Raw genomic sequence first — 13,066 nt, 5'->3', positions numbered from 1 at the left:
CTTAAAGAAATTCTACCTGTGTGTTACAACTAAACTTAAGAACTCACCCATATCAGATTGTGTAATAATACCCCCAAAGTGCAATACCTGTAATATTTTTTGTTCATACACTCATAATTTGGCTATTATTTTCAATAAACGTTTTTATTGAATTATACATTCAGAAAGGTATATAATCATAAATACATTTTATTAAATTATCAAAAGAGAACAGATCTATACAAACACCAACTACATCAAGAAATTGAACATTACTAGGAAACTACTAGTAAATACTCTTGTGCCCTACATCTTCTCCATCCTCTCAAAACATAGCAAGCATCCTGAATTTAAACGCCATGGAATCATTTTTCCTGGTTTTGAAATTTATAGAAATGTAATTATGAACCACGTATCATTTTATACTTGATTGTTGAGTATACAGGTGTCGTGTTCGCTGCTGTGTGTCATTGCATAGTTTAAATACCACAATTTGTTTATTCATTCGACTCTTTTCAGAAGTTTGAAAGGTTTCTACTTTGAGGCTGTTGAAATGATATGGCCTTGAACATTCTTGAATATCTTCTGGCATTCATATGAATTTGTGTCGGATAGTTGCCTGGGCATGTAATTGTTGGATCATAGAATGTAAACATGCTCAAATTTTACAAATAGGTATAAAACAGTTTTCTTAAAAAGTTGTGAATCACTAGTTCCACATCTTTGTCAATGCCTGGCACTATCATTTTTAAACTTAAATTTAAATTATTGCTATTCTAGTGAAGTTTAGTGTTATCTCCTTATAGTTTCAATTTGCATTCTCTTGATTCTAGACTTACAAAAGGGTGGGGGGCAATTTATATCATTTTTCATTATTTACACTCAAAAAAGCATAAAGAGATGAGCTATACCTAAAACAAGCTGAAAACATTCAATCTTCCTTTCAGAATGAGCACATATAACTGAATCTTCACGTGTACAGGAAAGCAAGCGTCCAACCAAGGAGTTCTTCAAATAGCTCCTATATAAAATACAATTTTTATGAAAGAATATATGGTAAAATATGCTAATTTAAAGCTTACATACATTATTAAAATTCAATAATAACCACAATAGTTGTTTAGAATCTAGACCAACAAAAGATTTTTTTCCCACAGGGAAGAATATTTTACCATTAAAATTATTTAAATTGACTATATGCAATAATAATCAAAAGCAGACCACCTTGCCTATTTTACTAATGTCTTTAAATTCACTACATAGAAATCACTCTTTGATTGCCTATATGCAAAGCAGACTATTTTCACTGCCCATCTTTGGTTGTCCCTAATGAGATTTTATCCTTGCTTCAGAATGATCATATGTTAAAAGTTTAAGATTTGCCTTTGCTTTATCTCTGTGCTAACGCAGACTAATTATCATTAATTGTCTCTATTAATATTTACTAAACAAAACATTAGATTACAAATCAGATGTTCTCTGAATTGTGTCAGATCATCTTTGCATAAAATGTTACTTGCTGAAGTTGAGCCACACTTTATCCAACCCTATATTTCTTGTATTGTAATACTCATCAGAGTTCTCATTATTCAATGTCTGTTTTGTGAACTTCTGCAAGCCCAGTGCATGGCATGATGACTAACACATGATAGGACCTAAGCAAATACCTGGATGAACACACTTTTTCCTAAGTGAATGGGTAAGGCTCTTGTCTTGTTTGCTTTTCAAATTCTCCCATTGAATGACGATGCTCTCTTAGAAGAAGATTATGGTTAATAGAGCTCTGTTAAAAGCTTAGCTGTAGAACTCTATGGAACTAGATGGTCCACCCCAGAAGCATCATAGTCTATGGGTAGTGAAGAGGGGACATGTCAAGGGTACACTGAGGGACTGGAATTGTGCAGTGACCTAGGACACGCAGACACAGTGACCAGCAGAGCTAACAAATGGCAGATGCGGTGGACTTGGGGGCCAAAGTGCTGTGTGAATGTAGACAGGGGTTTTATTCTCCCATCGCCCCAAACCCACCCCCATTCTAGGATCCCTAGAACATTTAGGCCAGTGGTTCTCAACCTGTGGGTCACAACCCACAGGAACTGTATTAAAGGGCCACGGCATTAGGAAGGTTGAGAACCACTGATTTAAGCCGTAAGTATCACAGTTCTATTCTTTTAGAGATCTACAATAAATGCTTCATCTGAGTCCTGAAGGATGATTAAAAGGAAACTAGGAAAAGGGACAATGAAAGGCTTTCCAGGGAAGGGTCAGCAGTTACAACTACCTAGTGATGTCTCCCATCTCCCAGGATGGCCGGAAGGGCTGGAAGTGGGGCTGACTAGTCTCCTTCACTTTCTCCCATCATAGCCTCACATTCCAGGCCTCTTTCCAAATGGCCTCTCCCCTCTGAAAGTTAATTAGACTTTTCTTTTTTCCAGTAGTGGCTGCCTTCCAAGAGAATAATTTGTCAGGGCTCTTAAGGCTAGATCAGAACTGGCACAAAGTCATTTCTGCCACATTCTATTGATTAACTCAAGGAACAAACCCAGCGTAGAATCAAGGAGAAGAGAATTAGCTAGCCTTCATCTCTTGGTGATAGGACTACCATATGCAACAAGGATGGGAGGAATCAGATACTATCATGTGAAATAATATTATTCCTTGAGAATTGAGAATGGGGTCATCCCAGATAAGCCACATCTCTTCTATTTTTTAAATTTTATTGTATTTTGGACTCAAAAATTGCATTTCTTTTATCATACGAAGAAGAAAAAACAAAACAATAAATTTGTGCCAAGGAAATGTTTTTTTCTATTTCTTCTAATTAAGAACACAGTCAAGCATTATCTATTTTATATTATTCATAAAATAATCAAAAGTTTTAAAACCTTCATGGATGCTAGAACATATTTATTTCACTAGCAAAGTCATCTACAGCATCAAATTCGAGACACAGCCTGTTTACACTAATAAAGAAAATTAGTCTAAAATGGAATCATCATTAATTATGTGAATCATTTTTATGAGGTTTTATAATAGATGGAGTTCAGTTGTAGAAAGAAGAAACCACTCCAGGTACTTCAGAACAAAGGAACATAGTACATACAGTATAGTGAAGTATTAGATCAGACAATTAAGTTCTCATCCTGGGAAAAATGCTACATACCTCATTGCTGAATATCACTATGGTCACCTTCAAAGTCCTCCCCTCCGTAAGCTATGCACTGACACCAACACCTAGCCCACCCTTCAATGCAATTTTGGAACTCCTTTTCTGGAATAGCCATCAAAGCTATTGTTGTATGAGGTCTGACAATTAAATTCACAAACTCATCCTAGAAAAAGTATTGCATACTTCACCACTGAATATCACTACAGTACCAGATTGCCAAGGGGAGTACTTAGAAGGTGACCATAGTGATATTCAGGAATGAAGTATGCAGCACTTTCTCTAGGATGAGTTTGCAAACTTAATGGTCCAATGTAAGTGAACCAAGACACTGGGAAAGTTGGAGAAACAAGATCCAGGCTGCTGTGGATCAACACTGCAGAACTGGCCCACCAAAGGATTGCTAATTGTCCTGATTAGAAAGGTGGCAAGTCTGGGAGCTGCAGTCCAAAAAGGACCCCATCTAGGTCATGACGTAGGAAAACTGTGGCTCCTGCAGTTGTTAATTGCGAAACCACTACCTGAACCATGCCGTGCCAAGACAAAATGATGACTTGCATAAAGGCAAATACAAATTAAAAATAAGAAAAGAATTTTTCATTCTTCCCAATGAAAAAACTGGCTTCTCCCCTGCCCTTTTTGTAGAGCAGTGGTCCCCAAACATTTTGGCACCAGTGACCAGTTTCATGGAAGACAATTTTTCCACAATCTGGGGATGGGGGTGGGGGATGGTTTAAGGATGATTCAAGGACATTACATTTATTGCTCACTTTATTTCTATTATTATTGCATTGTAATATATAATGAAATAATTATACAATTCATCATAATGCAGAGTCAGTGGGAAACCTGAGCTTGTTTTTCTGCAACTCAACTGTCCCATCTGGTGATGATGGATAGTGACACCTCCAACTTGTGTCCTGAGCTCCACCTCAGATCATCAGGCATTAGATCTCATAGGAAGCACACAACCTAGATCCCTCACATGAGCAGCTTACACTGGGGTTCGTGCTCCTGTGAGAATCTAATGCTGCCACAGATCTGACAGGAGGTGGAGCTCAGGCAGTGCTGCAAGCCACAGCGAACAACTTAAATACCGATGAAGCTTTGCTCTTTTGCCTGCTGCTCACCTCTTGCTGTGTGGCCTGGTCCCAACATGCCCAGTGCCAATCTGTGGCCCAGGGATTGGGGAACAAGCTGTTAGAGAAAACTTAATATTTCTCTGTCTCTTTGAAACATATGTGACTCTTTCTATTTTTTTTCTTTTTTTGAGACAGAGTTTTACTTTGCAGCCATCGGTAGAGTGCTATGTTATCACAGCTCACAGCAACCTCAAACTCTTGGGCTTAAGCAATTCTCTTGCCTCAGCCTCCCGAGTGGCTAGGACTACAGGCACCTGCCACAATGCCAGTCTACTTTTTTTAGAGATGAGGTCTCTCTCTTGCTCAGGCTGGTCTCAAATTTATAAACTCAGGCAATCCACCTGCCCTGGCCTCCCAAAGTGCTAGGATTACAAGGCCTTAGCCACTCCCCCCGCCCCCCGCCTACATGACTCTTTTTAAATGCTAAATAAGCCTCTTGTCAATTTTACAAGCCCAGGAAGGTTTCCAAAGGACCTGAAAACAAACTTTGAAATGTAATCAGCAAGAATGACAGTGTCTGCTATCTCCCAGTCAATGAGAGGGCAGGAGACTGGCTTTGGGTGGTGCTTAGATACCAGTTGCAAATCTTCCTGTCATAAAGATAGAAGAACATTTATTTCTCCTTTTGATAAAGGACATGAGCAAACACAGAGGGCTACTCCAACTACCAGGTGAATTTAGGATCAACTGTGTCATGACAAATAGTGCTGACAATTCCTCTTACTTGAGCTCTAGCTATTGTTTATCTTGAGAATATGTCTGGAACCTGTGGTGTCTGCTTGGTGATATAAAAGGCAGAGATTTCTTTCTGTCTTTGTGATCATTTTTTGCAGATTGCCTATTTTCATTCAAAAGAATGAAGTTCTAAATTCGTAGCCGGTCACTGAATAAGTCATTATAAAAATGACGCACTCTTCATGAACTTCAATCTGCCCTTTAAATCCTGGAGGAACTTAGAATCTGAATTTTCTGCCCACAAGCAGCAACTAACACCTGCCTCAGCTCACACCTTAGCCAGCTGTTAGTGCTAATTAATTACCAGTTTGGGGCATCTACTGAGTAATGGGCTGTGAGTTAATCACTTTATTTTTAATTATCACAACAACCCTGTAAGTTGGGCATAATTACTTGGGTTTTACTCATGGAGAAACTGAAGTTCCAACGATTATATGTATGTTCTATCCCAAACCATACAACTAGGAAATAGAAGGTTCAAGCTTTAAATTTAGTTGTTCTGGTCCATTTCCCTGATTGTTTCATGATTTTCCCTTTTCACCTCCAGGGTCCTATAAGCCAAGCGGGTAGCTCTCCTGCTGTACCACACACAGTCTCATTAGGAGACTCTCCTAATAGTCTCACTAGACTACTAGAGGACATGGTGCAAGTGGTGACATTACCACATACCAACCCTGCCCTATACCCACCACCCCCAGCCTTTCTATGTTAGGGAATTATTGATGAATGAATCATACAGTTGGGGTACTTTTCATGCTGGACAGAGAAGGAGCATTTGCTTGCTGAATGTGCCCAGGCCTAGGTCCTCTTAAAGATCTTTATCACTAGAGACTATTAGGAGAGTTTAAAAATGCTTTCAAGGCAAAGAACCGGAGACTTTTCCACATGAGTCTTAGTTCGAGAATCTGATATATGGTAACCCTGTAGGACAGCTCCCTGCACCTCCCCAGTGCCTGACCACTGCCATGGATAGTCTGTATGGGGAAGTGAAGAGGGATCGACGCCTGTGCTGGATAGGTCCAGCCAGATGATGTTGTTGGATAGGTCACCAGACTTTTCCAAGCCTCGGCTTCCAAATTTGTAAAACAGAGATAAAAATAAGAGTCCACCTCAAAGTTTGTGAGGATTCAAAGAGATAACACATGCTAAGTACCTGCCCCATAAAATGCACCAAATGGCCCAGGCGAGGTGACTCCTGCCTGTACTCCTAGCACTGTTGGAGGCTAAAGCAAGTGGATCACCTGAGCTCAGGAGCTCAAGACCAGCCTGAGCAAGAGCAAGACTCTGTCTCTACTAAAAATAGAAAAACTTGCCAGGCATTGTGGTGGGAGCCTGTAGTCTCAGCTACTTGGAAGGCTGAGGCAAGAGGATCACTTGAGTCTAAAAGTTTGAGGTTGCTGTGAGGTATGAAGTCATAGCACTCTATCCAGGGTGACAGAGTGAAACTCTTTTTGTTTGTTTGTTTGTTTTTAAAGAATGCATCAAATGAAGGTGCACATGTGATGATTCGATGATGATCAAGCTTAACACCTCACAAACCAGTACATTCTCATTTGAGAAAGCCTTAGCTACTGAGAAATTATTTATTATACAGAGCAGAGTTTTGCCTTTAGGACCTTTTCTTCATTGATCATAAGTATGTTCTCTGGAAAAAAGCAAAAGAGGAAATAAATAATCATACTCCACCTTCCATGTAACGGCCCTTTGAATATTTGGAGGTAACTGCTGCATCTCCCCTATATCCTCTTTCCTCCGGGCTAATACTACAAAGCCCTTTCCAGGGACTGTGATGCTGGTCAGATCCTTTCCTATCTTGTTTACTTTGTAGACATTCTCTAGGATGTCACTGTCCCTGTGAACAGAAAAGAACATAATACTTCAGATGTGTAGTGAAAGAAAGTCTCAATCTCCCTAGGTCTGGACATTAGTTATTAGTTCTAAACAGCCTCATTACTCTGTTCATCCATATGAAATTTATCCACCAAGTCTCCCCTATCCTCCCACCCAACAAGTCTTTTAGCCACATGGCCACACCTAGATACAATTGATTTACAATTTCAGCCGAAATTGCAGTCTCTACTCCAGGATAAAAAGAACAATTCCACTATTAAGTAAGAGGGTGTGAACAGGTACTGGAGGGCAGTTACCCTGTTTCCCCGAAAATAAGACAGTGTCTTATTTTAAGGTGTGCTCCCAAAGATGCTCTAGGTCTTATTTTCAGGGGACGTCTTGTCTTTCCTGTAAGTAGGTCTTATTTTCGGAGGATGTCTTATTTTCGGGGAAACAGGGTAGTAGTCTCTGCTACCCCTCCAAGATCTGAGGGGAGAGGAGGTCTCACATCATTGATAAAGATCTTTAAGAGGACCTAGGCCTGGGCACATTCAGCAAGCAAATGCTCCTCCTCTGTCCAGCATGAAAAGTACCCCAACTGTATGATTCATTCATCAATAATTCCCTAACATAGAAAGGGTTGGATATAGGGCAGGGTTGGTATGTGGTAATATCACCACTTGCACCATGTCCTCTACAACTGAACAAACTGAGGCTGAGAGCAACTAAGTCCCTAGAACATGCATGCCCCGTCTTTTATTGCCATTCTTTTCTCTTTAAAGCTTTGGCCTGTAAGTCTTATCTGATTTCTTTCTGCTTTAAAGGGGTTAAAACCAGACTCTTTCTAGCATGTGATCTCTACATTTTCAGTTCTGTGTTTCAGATTTACAATCCTCTATAGGGCAACAATATTCCCGGGATGTCTTTAGATGCCAAAACAAGTAAAATATCACAGACTCCACTCAAGGTTCAGAAGACCAACATACCTCAAATATTAATGTGCTCACAAATCACTTGGAGGAACTTGTTAAAATGTAGATCTAACTCAGGAGGTCTGGGGTGGAGTCTGAGGTCTGTTTTTTTTTTGTTTGTTTGTTTGTTTTTTCTGAGACAGAGTCTCACTCTATTGCCTGGGCTGGCTTGCAAAATAGCTGAGTCTACAGGTGCCTGCCACAATGCCCAGCTAAGTTTTCTATTTTTAGAAGAGACAGCAGTCTTGCTTTGCTGAGGCTAATCTTGAACTCCTGACCTCAATTGATCCTCTGGCCTTGGCCTTCCAGAGTGCTAGGATTACAGGTGTGAGCCACTGCACTAAGCCAGACTGCCTTTTTAACAAGCTCCTTTGTGATGTCAATGCTACTGGTCCTCAGACCACTTCATGAGCAGTGAGAACTCGGACTGCATGCTCCATGATAGCACACATCTATCTGCTGTATTCCCATGTTCCCCTGAACCTAACAGTACAGAGCACACAGAAGTATAACCACAAATACTTGTTGAATAAATAATATCATTTATAGTTCCATAGGGTGACATAAGCTATCTATGGAAAGTAAGATTCAACTGAATTTACTGCTACTCATAATCACCATTAATAATTGTCCATGTTCATGTCATGGACAATCTGTAATATTTTAATTTATTATTTAGTGCTAATAAGCTATCTATGGAAAGTAAGATTCAACTGAATTTACTGCTACTCATAATCACCATTAATAATTGTCCATGTTCATGTCATGGACAATCTGTAATATTTTAATTTATTATTTAGTGCTCACAACAATCTTATGAGCTATTTATTATTTCCATATTGAACATGATGCAACTGAGGACTGGAGAGATTAATTTTCCCAAAGTCTCAAAGATGGAAACATTTTAAAGTGATAGAGCAGACAGCATGACAAAACTGTGCAATTCTAAGATCCACTGTGCCAGATTTCCTTCTTTTTATACAAAGTCAAACAAAACAAAAATACAGTATATCTATGGTATTAAAATTTCTTAGGGGAAAAAAATTGATGAGAAAGAAAATGTCTAAAATGGCTCTTGAGGGGAGCAAAAAACAAAAAGATGAAAAGATGGTTGAGGAACACTGACTTCATTGTTTTTTCATTCTTTCTTTGTTTTTTAATAAAAACCTACGCTAATTCCCTTATCCCTTTGAAGATATTCCAGTTCTTAGAAGGATTTCCATTTTTTATCAGATTAAGGGAAAGTAAGTAAGAATATGTAATATGAGGAAAAAATGAATCGATGGCCTATTTTCCAGGCAGTGACCTGGAAAAGAGAGGGGAAAGAAGATTGCCATCCAGAACAATGCTGAGTGAGGGGCCAGAAAGCCAAGGACCCTTCTGTAGGTCCCAGTATTTCAAGTCCATCCCTGGTAGCAGACATTTTTGCCATGTGCCCTTATTTCTTCTCTCTCTTCCCTACTGTTCTTCCAGACAAGCCCTATGTTTTATTATAATGCAAGGTATTAAAAAATCACTGAACTGAAACATCCATAAAAGGCTAATGAACTCATGCCAAAAAGACATACGTGTGCATCTGTAACCAATAACCTTAGCAAACAAAGCCAGCAGCCCAGGCAGGGTAGAGAGGTGGGTTATAGATCACTGAATAAAATTTAGACTCCTTAATCAGTTATTCCTTAGTGAAATGCCATGTAGAGTCCTAGATGGGTCTCAAAAGCCAAGCGCTATGGTTTGAATGTCCTCCAAAACTCACGTTGATGAGCCTTCACGAGTGGATTAATGTTGTTATGTCAGGAGTGGGTTAGTTACCATGGGAGTGGCTCCTGATATAAAAGATGAGTTCTGCTCCATTTTCTCTCTGCCTCACGCACTCTCACCTCTCATGTCCTCCCTTGCCATCTGATGCCTTCTGCCACGGTATGTCACAACAAGAAAGCCCTCACCACATGCAGCCCCCTCAATGTTAGACTTCCCATCTTCCAGAACCATGAGCCTAAGAAATACAATTTTCTTCATCAATTATCCAGTCTGTGGTATTCTGGTATAGTGGTAGAAAATTGGTTAAGACACCAAGGATCTCTGAAAGAGTGCAGACGTTCCCACACTTGTCAGGAGAAAGACAGGGACCAACAGTGGTTGCAGAGACCAAACAAAGGAGGCTTTCTTTTTAAGCAAGTGCTGGTTAGCAGCCCAGAGAGCAAGTCACCAGGGTCTGAGGGAGTCATGTGGTCCAGGAACATTGCACCACTGCACAGGGCTCTGAATGTATAGGTAGACCATGTTACCTCCAGGCTTACTAGGGACTTAGCCTGCTAGAGGTCTATTGCAATGTCTGATTTTCTATTTCTGATTTAAATACAAACACTCAAATATTTAATATTTAAAAATTGAATAGGAATTCTCATCAAGGAATTCAAAATTTTCAATTACCTATGAAATTGTGGGCAGCCTAGGTCCCTGGAGGTTTTTTCTTGGGCATTCTGTTATGCTTTGGAGAAAGCAATGTAGGTAAAGCTATCCTGGCTGAGAACTACTGTGAACTTCCATCTCCCAGGACATCTGTGCTCCAGCAGATAAAACTCTTTCTAGCCACATGTTAATCAAACTATTTTCTCAGTTAGTGAAATAAAAGTTGAATTCTGTCAGAGACAATGGGAAGGATAATTTGTTTTCACACAGAAAGACTTGCTTCCGCTCCACATTTTTTTTCTTTATCCAAAACCAAGACAGAAAAATTAATTTTATATTCGCAGATTTATTCTCATCTGGCATTTCACTAAGGAATAACTGATTAAGGAGTCTAAATTTTATTCAGTGATCTATAACCCACCTCTCCACCCGGCCTGGGCTGCTGGCTTTGTTTGCTAAGGTTATTGGTTACAGATGCACACGTATGTCTTTTTGGCAGCAGCACTTATCAGCAATGGCTCGCCTCTGGATAGGTGTCCCTACTTCACTTTGGGGTCTTAAAGATGGTTCATGTTTTTCTCGTTGGCTTACCTATAGACTTAAATGGATTTTCTGTCTCATCCCCACATTATTGCTCCTTAGACAAGTTTCAAGGAATAATACAATGAAAAATAAAATAAAACTTGGCACTTGACAAGTCACACAAACATGGAGAAAACTAATGTTTTTATTCATTTATATCTTTCTCTTACAGAAGCTTGAAGGACCTGACAAAAACAAATTTTTAGAATAAAATATTTTAAAAATATCACTCAGAATCTCACTTCATTATTCTTGATTTGTAAAACCAGTATCTCTATAATAGAACTTTGCTTTCTCCCAGTCCCATCTTCTTTTTTATTCCCACAGAAGACTTTTATTCATTCTTTTGATAATAGCACCTTCTGCCTTTCTTTGAACGGTTATTCACACATAGAACTATCAATCACAGTGCCTGCCACAGCTAAGATATGGAGGATACATGACTCAGGCTCAGCTAATCAGAGGACTTCTTAGCAGTAGTCACAGACAGTGGTCCAGTAGGAAAACACATCGGCCAAATTGGCCAGAGTCTGTCTCTGGGATTTTATGTACCAAAATGGGGGGGAAATGCATTCTCATTTTTCTATGGAGCTACTCAACTTGGATACTCTACACCTGGAGCTGACCACCCACCCACTACATGAAGAAGCCATCTCTCTGCCAAAGGAGAAGACACAGTTAACGAGCAAGAAAAGCAGAAACAGGTAATAATTGTGGTGGCATCGTGTCTCCAGGTCTCATAGCGGAAGTTCCCCAGGGTTGCCTGATTCCTAAAGTTCTTTGCGACCTCTTGCAACTACTCCTGAATGATTTCATTACAATTTTGTTGTTTCAGGTTTCATAAGCTGGGTTTATGTCATTTTCATACATAAGATTATTATTAATTGTGGTGCCTCCGCCTTCCAACTCGGATTTAACCTACATGCCTCTGGGACAAGGTGGCCGCCTCACCAGACAAGGAATCCACCTGACTGGGTTCTTCTAGCAGGTGCAATTCTTCAGTAGCTCTGTGGTCAAGCCAGTTACCAAGCATGTGAGGCCACCTGCCTAGATACACAGTGTTGAAGGTGGATATGCCTCTGCTCTCTATTCTGCTGCATCAAAACAGAATAACTTGGGACAAGTAGAAAAGAATTTGTTGAGAGTTTCACAACTCCTGAAGGAACCCAAAGTGACTGTTAATCTCTGTGTGAAATATTCTATTAAAGTAAAAAGCCTAAATGATATCATGGCAAAAGAGAGATTTTCTCCTCTCACATCCAACCTCATTAATTTGCTTGCTGAAATACTCACTTAAACAATGCCCAAGGAGTTATTTCTGTCATGATGAGTATCCACCGCGGAGAGATATCTTGAACAGTGACCACTGTATCTCTTTTAGAAGAAGCCATTTTTTTCTGAATTAAAAATAGTCCTGAGAAGCTTTCTAAGTCAAGGTCAAATATTGAAATTAGAGGTTAAAACTGATCCATCAATCATGGGTGGAAAGATAATTTGTATTGGAGAGAAATATGTTGACATGTCTACAAAAATCAAGATTTAAAAGTTGACCAGGGCTATGCAGGACATTGTCTGAAAATGTTGATTTGCTATCATCAGTGAAAAAAAAAAATTTTTTTTTTTTTTGAGACAGTCTCACTCAGTCACTCTGGGATTGACTGCTATCGCATCATAGCTCACAGCAGCCTCGAAATCCTGGGCTCAAGTGATTCTCTTGCTTCAGTCTCCTGAGTAGCTGGGACTACAGGCACCCACCACAATGCCCTGCCTATTTTTAGACACAGGGTCTCGCTCTTGCTCGGGCTGGTCTTGAATTCACGAGCTCAAGCAATCCACTCACGTCAGCCTCCCAGAGGGCTGGGATTACAGGCACGAGCCACCATGCCCAGCCTCAGTGAAAATTCTTAAACGATTCCAGAATACAAAATAAATAAATAGGGCAGCGCCTGTGGCTCAAGGAGTAGGGCGCTGGTCCCATATGCCGGAGGTGGCGGGTTCAAACCCAGCCCTGGCCAAAAACCACACACAAAAAATAAATAAATAAACAAATATAAATATAAATATATACATGTACATATAAATTGTGGCAGAGGCAGCCATTATCCCCAAAATGTATGCTTTTCTTTCCAGGGTAGGAATTATTATCAGGAAACTGTAACTTAGTCAGGAACCACATTTCCCAAATTCAATATAGCCAGATTGGGCCACATAACCCTTTCTTACTACTGGAAAGGAGCAGATGTGTACCA

At 39.8% G+C, this 13,066-nt stretch overlaps 1 pseudogene; it reads left to right on the top strand.

The window, feature by feature from the left end:
- LOC128563329 (ATP synthase subunit O, mitochondrial-like) overlaps positions 1-12,393 on the top strand; it is a 73,894-nt pseudogene extending 61,501 nt beyond the window's left edge.
- The last annotated feature ends 673 nt before the right edge of the window (positions 12,394-13,066 follow it).

Source organism: Nycticebus coucang, chromosome 13 (genome assembly GCF_027406575.1).
Source record: "Nycticebus coucang isolate mNycCou1 chromosome 13, mNycCou1.pri, whole genome shotgun sequence".
NCBI lineage: Eukaryota > Metazoa > Chordata > Mammalia > Primates > Lorisidae > Nycticebus > Nycticebus coucang.
Note: the sequence above shows the minus strand (reverse complement) of the source record. Positions and strands in the feature narration are given on the sequence as shown.